Source organism: Brachycentrus maculatus, unplaced genomic scaffold (assembly GCF_059751285.1).
Source record: "Brachycentrus maculatus isolate JH-2025_06_01 unplaced genomic scaffold, ASM5975128v1 h1tg000068l, whole genome shotgun sequence".
Taxonomy (NCBI): Eukaryota; Metazoa; Arthropoda; class Insecta; order Trichoptera; family Brachycentridae; genus Brachycentrus; species Brachycentrus maculatus.
The window spans coordinates 2,375,755-2,392,500 of record NW_028280822.1 but is presented as its reverse complement, the minus strand read 5'-3'; the positions used below and the strand labels follow the sequence as shown (position 1 = coordinate 2,392,500).

Sequence of the window (16,746 nt, the reverse complement as noted above, 5' to 3'; positions counted from 1 at the left end):
AAATATACAATATAAATCAATGTTCATGTACAGTATGGTATGAAGTTAATTTTAATAACTTTAAACTAGAAAAATATATAAAAAAGATGATTAGCACAAAATATAAATATGATATAAATAAATAAATATAAAATAAGACAATTATAAAAATAAAGTCATTAATTGATTCGGCAATCACTTTGTGATAAAATCTTACCATTTTTTTAAATTAAACTTACCATTTAATTAAAGTTTTACTTATAAAATAGTGGTATTTACTAAGTAAAATTTAAATTAAAAATAAAAATAGACATTTATACATAATCACAAAATACATAAGTAAGAAAATTAAACTAAGAGTAAAACATCGCCAACCTACTTTCGGGTTATTTTCAGGCATATTTTTTATAAACAAGCAAAAAATTACAACGTTTGTTGTCACAAAATATTATCAGGTGTGAAACCTAAAAAAAATTTGTCAGTGTATCCGGTACGCATTAAATATTTTTGGAACAGATATCTTTTCTCTTTGATGGTGAAGAAAAACCGCGCGTATCACGTACGTTCGTATGTGTAGGAGGGTTAATACAAGTTTATAATTTTAGTTGAGTCTTGTGCCTATTATTTTACTTTATTCTTGTTGTTGTAGGAAATATCACAAAGCTTTTTATAATGAGTACCTACTTGCTGCGAGAATTCCCTGCTAAGGAATATTTTATGATATAATACTCACTGAAATATGCATTTTATTCTTATTAATTATGGACTTTAAACTAAAATATTTTAAAATTTGAAACGTGAAAATGATAAATTTGTGCTATACGATACCTTTAAAAAATTCTTTACATATTCCATAAAAATTAAAATATACCCGATAAACATTATTTAAAAAATACTCTCCAGTAGAATGAATTATGTGTTAGTAAAATATCAACTTAATCCCTAAAAACGTTCATGAATTTAAGCAATTTATAAAATGTGACCATGTATTATAGTTTAGGCGATGGCGTAACATGATTTTGGGGTATGATCCGTATATGTTTGGTACTCTATGAACTGATATACTCGTATGTAATAGGAAACGAGGAAATAATTGACACGGCAACACCGGTAGATCAATAAATTCACGCAGATACTGGGTACATTGAAAACAATAAATGCGTAGAGTATTTAAAAAATATAATTATTAAATTGTATGACGCGTATTACAAACAAAATGCTACAAAACCTTCTCGCTGTCTTTCACATCCGTCTGTTCTCGAAGCCACGACTTTATCTACTCAACGCCAATGCATTTCTCGCGTTAAAAATGTGAGCGTATGTATTTTTTCTTGTAAATTGCTATTTTAATTCAAATAATACAGTGAAATTCCGAAATTCTGAAATCCCGAAAAAACCCAACAATATTTTGAAGAAAAACATTTGTAGGAAAAATAAAAAATAAAAAACAAGAATGAAGAGCACATTTTTTATTACATAAAATTATTATTTACCAAACGTGCCATGTCTAAGCTAGACAAAATTTGGAAAGACCTGGGTGTGAGTAACAACATCAAGATAAAGGTTGTCAGGAATTTGGTCCACTCCATTTTTCTATATGCTGCTGAAACATGGACAATAAAAGCAGCAGAAAGAGGAAAAATTTAGCTTTTAAAATGTGGTGTTCGAAGCGCATGCTCCGAATCTCATGGACAGCTAGAAGCACCAACGAGTCCATTCGCCAGGAACTAAGCTTGGATGGCTTGACTCTGGCCAATGTCTGTACACGACGGATTCTTCAGTTCTTTGAACACGTTGCGCATGGCAATGAGGATAGCCTGGAACGACTGGTTATGATCGGTAATCTGGAGGGGAAAAGAGGGAGAGGAAGATCCCCACGCGATATACCGATCAAGTTAAGGGAGCAGCAGGCACATCGGTGTTTGGAGCGCTACGTGCAGCACAGTCAAGGCATAGCTGGAGAAGAGTCATTGCTTCCACAAGAGTCACAACCCTCAGTAATAAGGAATAAGACGGAGAAGAAAAAAATTACTATACATTTTGTTTGAAAATTATTGAAAATTTAATAAAGCATACAGTACTGTACAGCATTGTACGGGGCCGGTAGGTACTCGTAAGCCTCTAATGACATTACATAGATTCGTACGCGGAGCGTATGTTGAATACTAGGCGGCTTAGGGAGGCGCGGACAGCGTAACTACTGTAGAGTAAATTACTATGTATATTACAATGATTAAAGAAAACACTTGTTTTTTACCACTTGAGTTTTATTATAGACTACATGTTTCAGAAGTTAAACTTTCATCATTCAGGTCTGTATAATAACTAAAATATAAAATATAAAATTGTTCTATAAATAAGGAGAGGGGAAAGTAAGGGGAAGGGATTAGTCAAGGGGCCGAGTTTGAAAACAAAGGAAAAATGGAAAGCAAAGGTGAAAAATTTTGAAACAATATATTATTTAATAAATTATTATTAGAATTTAGGTTTTTTTGGATTTCTAAATTTTCAAGATAATTCATAATTTGGCCTTTATATGGAACAAGGTGTAATAAAAGGCCAAATTATGAATTATCTTGGAAATTTAGAAATCCAAAAAAACCTAAATTCTAATAATAATTTATTAAATAATATATTGTTTCAAAATTCTTCACCTTTGCTTTCCATTTTTCCTTTGTTTTCAAACTCCGCCCCTTGACTAACCCCTTCCCCTTACTTTCCCCTCTCCTTATTTATAGAACAATTTTATATTTTATATTTTAGTTATTATACAGACCTGAATGATGGAAGTTTAACTTCTGAAACATGTAGTCTATAATAAAACTCAAGTGGTAAAAAACAAGTGTTTTCTTTAATCATTGTAACATGTCTTACCACAAAGTTAATGCCGAAACAATTAATAAAATACTATGTATGTTATATACTCTATTACAAATTTCTCGGCTAATCCTAACTCTTCCAAATCAAAACAGGCCACAGCCTCATTTGTACGGATTTTCGGGGTTCCAATAAATCTAATTATTTTTTTTTTCTTTAACGCTCAAAGGCCACACATTGCACAAAGGACACTTAACACGGTGCTAGGAATTATTATATACCCACAACCATTGCGAAACTAAACATGATAAATGTGTGTGGTCTCTTTTCTTTCTTTTCTATTTAATCAGTCTAAACTAACTAACTAACCATCACGCCGCTTCCCCGCAGGGGTAGACAGAGAGAATAGAATGCCACACCACTCTGTCTTTGCAAACATTCTTCGCCTCTTCCACGTTCATGCATCTCCTCATACATACCCGCCAATTGTTACGACTCCTAACCTGACCACTTTCAAGTATTTGGCATACCTGATCGTGCCATGTTTTTCTCGGTCTTCCTCTGCTCTTTTTTCCACTTACATTCGCCTCATAAATTGTTGCCTCAGTCTGTTATCATTATGTTAATAATTATAACCCATGTGCAAACAATGAGAAATTCAGAATTTAAAATTCATTATCATTGTTCAAAAGCATTTTCGAGAGAATTTCAATACTGAAATACACATTTTTCCGAATAGAATCGTCCCCCCGTCGTATTATGGGGTAAGAACTAATACATCCATGGCTCTACTGCATCGATACTCAATCAGCGGCCCTCGGGCCGCATGCGGCCCACCAAGGTTTTATGTGCGGCCCTAAACACATTTATTATCAGGAAGATGATTTAAAAAATATTGGCATTCTAAATTTCGTACATTCGTTTTAACTTTGATGCACAAACAGTAGCACCCGAAAAGGATTGAGATCTGGTATGAGACTGTTGCTATTGCATATGCTAAATTTATTCCAAAAACAAAAATTTGATAGGCAAAAGTCTTCTTCTTCTTCTCCTTCTTCTCCTTCTTCTCCTTCTTCTCCTTCTTCTCCTTCTTCTCCTTCTTATTGTAGATCCTTGTGACCTGTTTGTGCCTCCGCAGGCAAAAGTACGCTCGAAAATAATTTTGCTGTGGAACAGTATGCTGATACGCGATATGTACAATTATTATTTTGTTTTAGTTTATAATTTATAAATCTCAAAATTCTTATCCAAAGGGCGGGGGTGTTTCACGATTTTTTCATCAAACTAGTATAGCGTTGCGACCCGCGTAACTTAATGTATGTATGTTATGTATGTATTTGGCTCAAAGAAAAAAAAGGTTGAGTACCATTACTCTAGTGGAACCAGATACGCTTGAGATATACTCGTATACCTATGTCAGATAGTATCACAAGCACAAAGGCTTATTTAATACTTATCCGTGAATCGATTCAACCTTTTAGCAATTTTCCCTTTTAGAAATTCCAACGCGATTCTTTTAAATTGCAAAAAAAAATATCCCTTTACTAAGGTTAGTGTGTAGATATATAAATATTTAAAACAAAATATGTAAATAGTAAAAAATATCAATTTTAAACGTAATAAAATAAAAATAAAATTGTATTTATTTTCTTAACAATATATTTTTGCATAAACATTTATAAAGGAATTATGAATTCATCTGGTTATTGTAGAATCGGAAGTAAACTTTGTGGTATCACACCTTTCATCTATCAAGCTTTTTTTAATGAACTTACCCGACGTTTAAGTAGTCCAATTTAATTAAAATTGAAAATTTACAAATTAATTCATACAATTAAGTTTTAAAATACATTTTTATTTTACGATATTACATATGATTTTTTTATTTTATTAAAATTAAACACTTGAATGATCTACTTTATCGAGTTTTATTTTTATTTACGACTAGTTTCGAAAACGACAATTGTTTTCATCTTCTGGTACAAATTAAAACTTACATAAGTATATACACCTAAATATATTTTTATTCGTTAGTTTTAATTGGTACCAGAAGATGAAAACAATTGTCGTTTTCGAAACTAGTCGTAAATAAAAATAAAACTCGATAAAGTGGATTATTCAAGTGTTTAATTTTAATAAAATAATGTCATTCCACAAAGTTAATGCCGAATCAATAAATAATATGATTTTAATATTATTATATTATAAAACATAAAGGCAATGTGTTCAGTACTGCGCTTTAAGTTTTTAGATGCACGATTATATTTTATGGAATAAATGACACTAGTGAAGGAGCTAAGGGAGGAGTAAAACTGTAGCTTGAATATTAAAAATAATATTGAAAATAAAGAGAAAAAACTAATAAAAATGTAACTATCGTTCGGCTTGTGCATGTAGCGTAGATTTTACAAAGTAGTTACAATTAGTACGAATTTGTCTACGCCTTATTTTCAGTTTGTTGGTACTTAATAATATTAACGTAACTTTAAAAAAAAAAAAACAAATAAATTTACCGAGACAATGTGGTTACAACGTGTTTGATCGATTTGAGTTGTAGAATTTAAATCTAACATAGTTGCATTGAAATATGTAACTTTATTCAGGATGTTGTGAGTTGCACTGAAATGGGTTTATCCTTATTCACAAAGTTGAATTAAATTTATCGGGTGGTGCAATGTTTATGTAACCGAATGATTCATGAATATCTTTCAGCTTACAAATCGGTGCTCATCCATCAACATTTAAATTAACTTTTGTAGGGATTACGGCGTAACGCGTTCCCTCGGGCTAAAGGGGAAGTTATAATAACGAATGCAATTATAATCTCCACTTCGAATTCAGAAGCAATCAAATAAAATAGAAAATGAGATAAAATATTAGATTCTTATAAAAAAAAAAATTATTCATATAATGAAGTTCCGTCGAAGGTAATATAAAGATTTCTTAGTTTATATTTATTTAATAGGTTTTGTCCGCCTCCATAGTGTAATGTTATAGATTGTTGCGCGGTATGATTGATAATCCAGAAATTATCCAGAACATTGGTCTGTATGTTCCCGATAGTTACCTAAGACAGCGTCGGCATAGATTGTTTCACATTCATATACACAGGACCAACCTGCCGATGGTTATGCCGAAGCTACCGCTATGTTGAACAATATCTCATTAGATATTGATCTGTTCCATGTGTCTGAAGGAGCTTTCCGAAGCGGGATTCTTCTACACCTTTAGCAATAGTTCTTGCATATTTTTGATTTTTGTATGTATTTCAATGTATACGCTTTAAAATTTTTAGTGTTATATTAATTGAATATAAATAAATTGAATTGAATGGTCAGCACGCTTGGCTACCGTTTTGGAGGTCCCGGTTCAATTCCCAGGGGGAGGGGGGCTAAATTTATATAAGTGCTTTTTTCTTTGTTATATTTATTCAATATTACCCTGGTCTTGTACCTGCAGCGGATAACTGACCACCTTACCTTCATGTGTTAACAATCAAGATAACACTGCGTTTATGTGATGCAGTGCCTTATTGGGGTGCGGATAAGGGTTAAAAGCTAACATGTCACGTATTAGAGTCAAATAACACTTAACTAGTATAATATTACCACTTTAGTTTTCACAACAATTGTCTCAAGCTATTATTGTCTCACAATGCTATGTCAATAGATTCTTCCTTTCCCCGAAAATGAATATAAGTACCTACCTACATTCCCCATTACTTATTGAACACTTGGCCTTACCCATAATTATTGTTTTCTCCCATAATTATTACTGGACATGTTATACCGGATAAAACAAACTATTACTTAAGTACCTAGAATTGTATAGCTACATAAGGGCCCTCAGTTCATTCAATCTTATAGTATCTACTAAGGTTTCAGATTCTATTCACACTCATCACTATTTTTAATTGTTTCATAATATTTAAAGATTACAGAATTAGAAGATTCAAGAAATCTATTGCCAACAGTGTCTAAAATATGTTTTCTTGCGCCGACATTTAATTCCTAAAAATAATATAATAGATTTAGCTAAATAATGAATAATTTATTCGAACTCCTTTTTTATCGAGACTCTGACTCAAAACTGTTTGATTAATTCCACAAAGACTATATGTTAGACGTTGATTACCTATGGTTATTTCGATTAAAAATGTTGCTTAAAATGTTTATTGAAGAGACAGATTTAAGCTCCTTTTTCTTTTAGGCGTATCACTCATGTAGTAAATGCTTGCTAACTTTTTACTTTACCTTTTACTTTTTTTATTATCACCTTTTAAATTTTTATTTTTATTTTTTTTATTTATTTTTCTTTTTATTTTATTTTATTTTAGTATTTAAGTATTTTGAATTTTATATAAAAAACTTTTATTCTAGTTTTACTTATTAAAATATCTATTGTATTCTTGCCAGTGCCCTTTACTATGACTAAAATTATATTGTATACCCACACACAGGCCATGCCTCTGTAGGATCTTTTTTTGTATTTATATTTTAAATACTTTTTTGTATTTGTATTTATATTGTGCTGTATAATGCAAAATAATTTCAAATATTACGAACCAAAAATAACAAATGCCCAATATGTTTTATTTTTCCCTTTTAAATTATTTGTGTTTGAATAAAACACTACAGTGGAAATATTTAAACAAAGTGTGGGTATATTTTTTTAATCAGCTGTGAAAAATATGCTGTAAATGTATTCAAAAGATAAAGGTATTTATTTTTACTTTATCCGGTAAAAAACGGGTTTCGTCACATATTTTCCCAATGTCTTCAAAACGCTACTGACATGTCATATTGACAACTTGCTTTTGTTAACATTGACAATGACATAACAAAGAGGTAAATATACACCAATTTAAATTGGATTTTAGATATTTACCTTGTTGTCGATTCCAGACCAATATTCAATGAAAAAATATCGATTTACTTAATAAATATGCCAAATACACGCTATACCTATTTAGCCTGATTGGGAGAGGGGTTAGATTGGGAGAACTGTCAGGAAAAGAAAAATTGAAGGAGGTTCACATAACAGGGATACTTTTTAAAACGGTTTTTGCGTACTGTAATAATTAATCGTAAGGCTTTTTTGAAATCATAACGCAGTCATACGAGTACAATCCTACCATTTATTTTCAATTGTATTATATTATATAATATGTACATCGATTTTTCACACAATTGTCTATGGGCTAGCATATGAAAGAAATTAATAATATAATTATCTTAAGCGAAATTCATTAAACAAGAGTGTTTTTTCCAAATTTGTTACTTTAATATACGTCCCTTAAAAACTAAATGGAGTACCAAAAAAGCAATCTGGCAGCAGGATTTTTTGTCGGATTACAATCAATTGTAGCCTTAGACCTAGGCGTTTGGAATTAAATAATGTCAAAAGAGGCAAGTCGGGTTACCGTTCTCAGGAGACGCTCGATGTACATTGCTTAGACAACGATAATTTGCGATATTAGCGAAACAAATCTGTCGAAACAAGACACAAAATCCCGAATGCCTTAGAAGTGGAACGGAAGGTGTGGCATTGAGTTAAGAAGAAAGTGAGAGTTCGTCCTTTTCTATTTTATATGATTTTCTCATCAATAAGGTAAAGTTTCCATGAATAAGCCACTGTCGAATATTCTACCCTATCCTCACATAGTTATTTTGGTATATTAAAAATCCTTTTACAAAGTATTATATATATATATATATATATATATATATATATATATATATATACATATATATATATATATATATATATATATATATATATATATATATATATATATATATATATATATATATATATATATATATATATATATATATATATATATATATATATATATATATATATATATATATATATATATATATTCTTCTTCTAACGCTTGTCCGCATGGTGTATTGGGCACTGCATCATATTGACGCAATGTTATATTGATCGTTAATATAACACTGCGTCAGTATGATGCAGTCTAGTGTAATATTAAATAAATATTCCCGTGTTAAATCAATAATATTTATATTCAATCCCCCCATCGAACCCGGGACCTGCAGCATGATATATTTTATTTGATATTTGTTTGTTATTTCTATATATTCATTCGGCTCTTTCCCAAATTTTCCATCGTATCAATGATTTTATTTTTACTCCGTCATTAATAAATTCGAAGAATATAATTGAAATGACAGAAATAAATTGGCATCGTTCCACAGTTTGAGAAGCGACGCTCTTTTGTAGTACGTGATGTACTTCGCGTATAGGTGATTTGCTCATAAAAAATGGACCAAGCGACGGCGAATTGGATTTAACGGTATCACCTGACGTCATAATACAATCATAGAGTTATAACGTAGTACGGAGCACTTAAATATGTATCTCGTCATTATCAGTTAGGAACGGTAAAGAGCACAACAGAGTTTCAATCCGCACTATATTCTCTGTATCGGTACATTTTAAGTATATGTATAAAACATATATTGCCTAGAATTATCTCTCATAAATTACATGAAATTATAGTAAATTTAAACATACAGAGTAAATCCACCCACGAGTAGGCATAGGCTATGAAACTCAAAAAGTTGAAGCCCGAGTAGGGTCATGATAAGCGGCGTTGCATAAGCCGTACCTAGATTTCAGAGTTACTTGGACTTTAGGTAAAAAAATCAACAACAATTTGAACACACTGAAAATATAATGAATAAACTGATTACTAGTAATTCATAAAATATGTCGTTGTTTCATAAAATACGTGTTTCGATGCATTAATCATCATTATCAAGTAAGGAATGATAATGATGGCGAATACCTACATCGATCATGTCAAAACAGATAATACCACTTTTTGGTAAAATCTCTTGAGACACGTGTTTCGATGCATTCAGCATAATTATCAAGCACGGTATAATAATGATGGTGTTTGCATGGAAACAGATGTCAGAATAGATATTTCATGAAATATATTGTGACACGTGTTTCGATGCATTCAGCAATATAATCATGATAATGATGGTAAATTCATGTCGCAATAAATACAAACGCTTGTATTAATAGATTTAACTATTATTTCTTAAAATCTACTATGACACGTACGTGTTTTGATGCATTCAGCATCATTATCAATCCAAACGCATTTCACAATAGATTTTAAAGAAAAGTTAAATGGTAAATGTAAATAATACATCACAGACACGCAGATAAATAAAAAACAAATAATCCTTTACTTCATTTTACAATTGGCAGTAAACGAACCCGTGACATCAGTTTCGCAATCAAGCGTCTACCCAACTACGCCACGGCGCCTGTCAGAACTCTGGAAGCCCGTTCGATTCGATTACGCAGTCGTTGGACATATTTGCCATCGTCTCGCCCGGTGATGCAATATTCCACAAAACTCATTCAACAACCCGTAAACTAATAAAAACTTCGCTCCTGAAGTACTCTGTCTGCTTCATTGGAAAACATTGCGTTTTGTTGTGTAATTCGAATAGATAATTTTAGACTAATAAAACTCAGGATACAACACTAGTACGGATATACATAATTTTTTTTTTTTTAAATAATCACAAAATTAATTTCACATTTTGAGTGCCTATGTCCAAATACTTGTTAATGTCTGGATTTTCTCAATTTGAGCAGTTGTTTTTACATTTTTTGACATCTCAACATAAATAACAGACATCTTAACATAAATACTTTTTAATATCTGGATTTTCTCAATGTTAGGAGTTGTTTTTAGATTATTTGACATCTCAACATAGATAACAGACATCTCAACATAAATACTTCTTAATATCTGGATTTTCTCAATTTTAGGAGTTGTTTTTACATTTTTTGACATGTCAACATAGATTACAGACACCTCAACATAAATACTTCTTAATATCTGGATTTTCTCAATTTTAGGAGTTGTTTTTACATTTTTGACATGTCAACATAGATTACAGACATCTCAACATAAATACTTTTTAATATCTGGATTTTCTCAATTTTAGGAGTTGTTTTTACATTTTTGACATCTCAACAAGCAGAAACTGGAAGTTTGGTTATTTACAAAGCTTATGACCCATCACAAGTTAGTTAAGTGGTCATTTTGTGTAAAGTGAACTTTTCTAGCCTATGACAGTTTTTAATCTCAGTAAATACCCAGACTTCCATATTCTCCTTCATCAAAAAATTATGACCCTAATCAAACCTTTTATTGTTTCGGCACTCACTTTGTAGTAGGACATGATGAAATTGTACATGAAAACACTTGTTTTTTTTACCACTTGCGTTATATTATTTTAAAGATTAGTTTCGGTAGCTACAGATGTTTCCATCTTGGGTTTAAATATAAACTCTTTAAAATAAATATAACTCAAGTGAGGTCCAAATTTGGACCTCACATTTTAATATAAGAGTTTCTGCTTTAAAAAAAAAGCTTCTTTACATCTCACCAATAGATGTCTTTAGTGAAGTTCTAGTGATTCAAGAACAAGGTTTCTAAATTGGTTCATATATGTAGATCTTCCAAGAATTTAAGAAGTGTGGTTGTCAATAATGGGTAGAATTGGTGAATGTTACACTGTGTAAAGTGATCACTTAAACCAGCCTATGACGGTCGTCAGCACCGTAAATGCCCAGACTTCCATATTCTTCTTCATCTTTGATGAGATGTAAAAAAATAATAACTCAAGTGGCAAAAAACAATTATTTTCATTTACAATTTCTAATTAAACATAATTATCACCGTCATTCGTTTCAAAGGAATGTCCATTTATTGCAGTATATGAAGTAGACGCGCAAATTCGCGCGTACACTTATCGCGGTTTCCTCAAGTGCAAAAGGCCGAGTTATTCTTCCCAGAAAACCTACACGCAACATCGTATCAGACTTGCGCGCTTGACTCACCCATCCGTCACTTAAAAAAACGGAAAGTGGAAGGGGTCGGACACACGGGATTCCTTCACTATTAAACTTCTGACAGCAGCCGGCCCGACCGCAGTCCTTATAAACCATCCGTCGCGGCACGCCGCCCCAAGAAATAATACTAAAGAAATAATACTAGTAAAGCTAAAACTCCAGTTTTGTGAATGTGTGAGCGTAAAGTACTTGGATAAAGCTGAATTTTAACTGAAAGTTATCGAAAGTTCTGCTGCCGATATTATACTGTTTGTGCAGGTGCGTTTGGTGGTGTGATTTCTGTGGATCGCGATTCAACGTCGGTCGGTCGCGTGTTAAAAATAGCGGGACATTGAAATTACATATTTAATATCGCGTCCGAGGAGTTAGAAATTTAAACACAAACCTTTGCATTTTAACACGCCATTGTGTAACCATTCATTTGTTATGAGATTATTAGATATTTTTTGTGTACATTTTTTAACTAAGTTTATAAATGCACCTTTTTAAAAGCTCTTGCCATTTAAAATAATAGGACCATAGTGCGTAATGCTCAGATTTAACTCACATATTTACTGTTAAATTTTAACGCTTTTTTTGTACGTTTGTATTTTTGACAGGTACTGTTATTGATCATAAGTTGATTATTTATTGATCATTATATGATTATCATTATGGACTGCCATTATATCTGTTATTGATTTCAGTAAAGTATTTTATTGGAATGTATTTTGTTTGATTCCTTAGAGAATTACTTAGTGCTTTTGACTATTATGCTAAAGATGAGGGTATATAAAAGTCATCTTTCACTCCATCATTTATTTAATATAGTTCATTTAAACCCTTATCCACACCCCAATGGTGCATAGGGCACTGCATCATACAGACGCAGTGTTATATTGATCGTTAACACGTGAAGAAAAGGTGATCAGCCCTCCGCTTCAGGTACCAGTCCAGGGAAAAAATCACTTATATTTATTTGACCCCCCTGGGAATCGTGCCCGGGACCTTCAGAACGGTAGCCGATTGTGCTGACCATTACACTACGGAGGCGGTGGCACTTTATTTGATATAAACATTAATTTTATCACTGTGTAATACATATTAATATGATGCAATATAATATTATTTTATTAATTGTTTCGGCTTCACGCTGCGGTTAGACGTGATTAAATTGCTAATGAGATCACTTGTTATTTACCATTTGAGTTATATTTATTTTATTTTAACGACTGGTTTGGGAAGCTACAGATGCTTCCATCTACGGGCCTGAATATAAACTCATAAAAAAATATTTAGGTATTATTTTTTGACTCATCAAAGATGAAGAGGTAGAATTCAATTCAATAACCGTGTTTAATTTTGGATATATTACCCAACAATTTAATATGGAGTTCGACTAACTGTCTGCAGTTACAATAAACATGTTTTATCTTACCTCTTTATCTTTTTTTTCATATATTGAAACTGTTGTTTTTCCTTCCAATAAAATAAAATAAATTAAAAAAACTTATTTATCGCAAGGTGTCATGATGACAGCTAGCTTTTTATCAAAGTTTACCTTACTGAATAAACTATGCAAATATACGACATGTGAGATAGCGAGACGAAATTTTTATTTAACGCACGTAATTAGAATGTTGTGCGCTTTTAATTCTAGTTTGTTTTTCAACATAATTCCTTTGAATCAAATCATTATATTAAAAAATATAATAAAATGTATAAAATATAAATTATATGTCCTAGCGAAATTATTATTGGAATGACTCAATTAATTATTTGATATTAAAAAAAAATCATCCTTTTTATTTACGATAGTTTTATTAAATAATTGGATTATAATTTATTTCATTTATATTGGAGCACTAACTTTGTGGTTTTCTATTTTATGTTAAAAATGTAACTAAGTTTTAAAATCACTGTAAATATTTTATTAAAACTTAATTATAATGTTTCATTTGTACCAGAAGATGAAAACGTCTGTCGTTTTCGAAACTAGTCGTAAATAAAAATAAAACTCGGTAAAATGGTATATTCATGTGTTTAATTTTAATAAAATAATTTGTACCAGAAGATGAAAACATCTGTCGTTTTCGAAACTAGTCGTAAATAAAAATAAAACTCGATAAAGTGGTATATTCAAGTGTTTAATTTTAATAAAATTTGTACCAGAAGATGAAAACATCTGTCGTTTTCGAAACTAGTCGTAAATAAAAATAAAACTCGATAAAGTAGTATATTCAAGTGTTTAATTTTAATATAGTAATTATGACATTCCACAAAGTTAATGCCGAATCAATAAATAATAATAATAATAGTTTTAATTTGAACCAGAATATGAAAACATCTGTCGTTTTCGAAACTAGTCGTAAATAAAAATAAAACTCGATAAAGTGGTATATTCAAGTGTTTAATTTTAATAAAATGATGTTTCGAAGCTGACCGCTTCGAAACCGGTAGGCATTATAATTGAGTTATAATAAAATATTTATAGTGATTTTAAAACAAAGTTATATTTGAACTATAGAATATATTTATCTATGAATATAAAAAATAAATGTTAACGATCGTTTGTTCAAAATCTTAAATCTCCTTAAGTATTTCATAATATATTGTGTGATATCTTGAAACAAGGTTGGTTTCGTATACGCGCGTTTTTGTCATTTGTACAATATATAAATATATATTTTTTTAATCCTTTGAAGTTATGTAATCAATTGGTTAAAAATTGTGAAAGCACAATTTTTAACCAATTGATTACATAACTTCACAAACAAGCATAAATAAATAGAAATGTAACAGATTACAGATAAAATAAAATCTATTTTTTTTAAAGGGTTATTGATCTTAATGGCAGCGTCATCTGTTGGATGTAAACATACGCAATACAAAACGTTGCTCATAACCGCTAGCGTACTTCTTGACAGCTACATTCAATCATTATTTTCAGATAGCCTTGTTGTTTCAAAGATTTTTAATAATTTCTTCGCTTCACGAACATTGTGAAATTTAATATTAGGAATGTGCGCTTCCTATTTTCTTTATTTTTTTATTTTTTAGACTGATCCACAACAATGCGTAGCCGGATACAGCTAGTTTGAAATACCAATTTAACCTAACGTTATAGGTACCTACTGCACTTACTTCATAATATCTACAAAAAATAATTACTAAAAAACGGATTTGATCGATGAAACCAAGCAAAAACAGTCGAATAATATAAATTATAAATCATCTTGTAAAATACATATAAAGCGATTACGTTAAATTAAACGCACACATTAAAGTCACGTTAGTTTTATTTTTTATTTTTTACTAAAACCATAATAAATCTCGTAAAAAACCGTTAAAAATCGTTGGAAATTTCCTTTATGATACAAAATTTTATATCGACAACCGTTCCTCTTTAAGGCCAAGTATTCGTTAAGTCGCAACTTTATTTTCTCTAAATCCAGGTAACATTTTACGTAAATGATTTTCTTCTTAAAACATGATTTTGAAATGTAAACAGTAATTGTAAGGAAGGCAAGGAGTAAGAAGCACTGGTGAGCATTAAGCGAGTGTTTTTAGAGCAATACCTTATTGTTTTGTGGGAATAATTTATGGGTATAAGTATACGTAGTCATACAGGAGAAAGTAACCAAGTGCATTTTTTACAAAAATGTGATTATTGACTTCTTTATATCTTACTAGCTTAATATTGCCCTGAAAAAATCCCAAAGCGACTTTAAACTTGAAAGTATAATGTGTTGACTTGTTAAAAATGACTTACTGCTTTGATGTTTATTTTCTTGCCAAGCAAAAGCGACTTCAATGGTCCTCTTGAATATTTTACGTTTCGTTAGTTGGTCACTTTTTCCTGTACGACTACGATATATGAGATGCATGAAAGTGGCAATTTTTATTTTGCAAATATTTTATCACATGTTATTTTGCTAAAAAGTGAAAAAATACCTCAAAAGTCATATTTTAATCGGATTATGGGTAAGAATCTATTTTTTTGAAAAATCTTTGTAAATAACGGGTTTCGCGCCCCATTTTCAATCGGCGAAATTAAATTTTTACTTCTTCTTCTTCTTCAAACCCTTATCCTCAGCCAATGCTGCATAGGGCACTGCATGACAAACGCAGTTTTATCTTTTTTGTTAACACACGAAGGGAGAGTGATTAGCCCTCCGCTTCAGGTACACCAGTCCAGGGTAATATTGAATAAATATTACAGTGAAAAAATTACTTATATTTATTTGACCTTACCGCTGGGAATCGAATTCATCCCTATATACATTTACATATACTTATATTATTAATAAACATTTTTTTTTTCATTTCATTCTATTAAATGTGGACTTAGACCCGTTTGATGTCTTTCAACAAATTTCAACTCGATAATCAAGAAAACATCATAACAATGACACATTGTACGATACGTAGCACATGTTTAAAAATGTTTGTACTGTATAGATAATAATTAAGCATGGATTAACACGTATGTTTAATAAGACTTTAACGTGCGCATTGAAATAGAAGTACAACTCCAAAATCCCGTGTCTTTATTAAAATACATAAATAATTTGCATAGATACGCATATCTTACTGAAAAATATTTTTTAATATCATTTACATACTTCTTTTACAATTATGCCCTATAAAAAGTATAATAGAACGTATGCTTCATAATACTTACCTAAAAATATATTATACAAGTATTTTTGTCTGACTTCGTAGTTAAGTGGTAAGCGCGTCTATAAAACATCTATTTAGTGTCCGATTAGATATATGGGGTGCTTTTGAAAAAAAAATCATCTTGCACCGAAACGCAGTAATTATCTCCTTGCATTTCGGCATTGTTTGGCATTGTTAAGGCCCAGTATTCGTTATGTCGCGAATCGCTAAATCCAGGTAACATTTTACGTAATTAATTTTTTCTTAAAACACTATTTTTGCATAGAAAAAATAAGTTTTTCTTCCTTCGTAATAATTATATGGTTTTGAAAAGAAAAGATTTATCTAAAGGAAAGGAGTTGAAAAATACATTTTTTTCTTCTATATATTCTA

The 16,746-nt window shown here is 30.8% G+C and overlaps 1 protein-coding gene across 2 annotated transcripts in view; it reads left to right on the top strand.

Moving 5' to 3' along the window:
• Ldh (Lactate dehydrogenase) overlaps positions 1 to 16,746 on the top strand; it is a 46,220-nt gene that overhangs the window by 14,288 nt on the left and 15,186 nt on the right. The window contains exon 1 of one of the 2 annotated variants that reach the window (XM_088256885.1): positions 11,791 to 11,970. The exons of the other annotated variant lie outside the window; for it this stretch is intronic. The gene's annotated coding sequence lies outside the window, so the exon portion shown is untranslated. Of the gene's footprint in view, positions 1 to 11,790; positions 11,971 to 16,746 lie in introns of those variants that run through there. 2 annotated transcript variants of the gene reach the window in all.